We start from the raw sequence: 1,542 nt of genomic DNA, 5'->3' as shown, positions 1-1,542 counted from the left end.
CCCCAGCAAAATTTAAAGGGAAAAAGAACCGTAATGCACATTACCATAATATAAGATAACAAATAAAATAAAACCTACATACAGCAAAGTGTTTTGTGCTGTGTAGGCTCCTATTTGTTATGTGCAAATGGCTTTAGATACATTTTAGGTCCATAAATTAGGGACGTGGGTTAAACCACAGAGCCTAGGACTTGCCGATCAGAAGGTCGGCGGTTTGAATCCCCGCGACGGTGTGAGCTCCCGTTACTCAGTCCCTGCTCCTGCCAACCTAGCATTTCGAAAGCACATCAAAGTGCAAGTAGATAAATAGGTACCGCTCCAGCGGGAAGGTAAACGGCGTTTCCGTGCGCTGCTCTGGTTCGCCAGAAGCGGCTTAATCATGCTGGCCACATGACTTGGAAGCTGTGTGCCGGCTCCCTCGGCCAATAAAGCAAGATGAGCACCGCAACCCCAGAGTCGGCCACGACTGGACCTAATGGCCAGGGGTCCCTTTACCTTTACTTTTTAGGTCCATAAATTACCATAGTGTGTTTATTCAACACAAAAAAACAGCAACAATTTGTTGCTGACAAAGGACAGCTGGGCATATAAAGGGCCCCATTACCTTCAGCAGCTTAGGGCCTCATCAAACCTCAATCCAGCCCTGCTTCTGAATCAACAGGAAACATGCAAACTTAATTTGGGATTGCACCCCACCCGAAAATAGTGGTTGTTTGGAAGCTCTGTTGGATTTAAAGCAAATCTTTTTTAAAAAAAAATTATTAAAGATTTTACTAATACAATAGAAAGTATAACAGAACAAACAGAAAACAAAACAAGAAAAGAAAATATAAAATTAACATCTTTTAGTAACCATATTTTCTTCACTTTTTAGACTTCCTCACATCTCTCGCTCCTGTGTTCCAGATTTATACAACTTTAACCAGCAATTTATCACCTTGTTTCAATTCTTATTCTATAAATTTCCAATGTTATGTCCCTAACTTTGAATGCCTTTGTCTAAATCTTAAGTCCCTGATTTGGGCATGTTATTTATTCAAAGCTTATCTTTCTCTTAAAGTTCACTCATTCTCATATTCTTTTCAACTAACTTGATGGTGCCGTGTTATTTTCAGTCTCGCATCCATCTTAGCACTCATACAATTTGCAATGTTTTTGTAAATCATCCTTAAATTTCTTCCAATCCTCTTCCACTGCTTCCTCTCCCAGGTCTCGGATTCTGCCGGTCATTTCTGCTAATTCCATATAGTCCATCAGTTGCATCTGCCATTCTTCCAGCATGGGCAAATCTTGGGTTTTCCAGTATTTGGTGACAAGTATCCTTGCTGCTGTTGTTGCATACATAAAGGATTTAAAGCAAATCAACCCCTTTTTTGTTTCAGTTTTTGCGTATTAAAGCAAGGCAAGTCAGACAATTCTCCCACCCCAAGTAAAACAGGCGGAGTGCATTGCAACCATCTCCTTCAGCAAAAGCACCTGGACTTTCCTTTGCTGATGAACATAAGAAGAGAGCTGGCTGGATGAGGCCCGTCCAGTCCAGCC

This window comes from Podarcis gaigeae (genome assembly GCF_964106915.1).
Source record: "Podarcis gaigeae genome assembly, chromosome: 6".
NCBI classification, from domain to species: Eukaryota; Metazoa; Chordata; class Lepidosauria; order Squamata; family Lacertidae; genus Podarcis; species Podarcis gaigeae.
Note: the sequence above shows the minus strand (reverse complement) of the source record.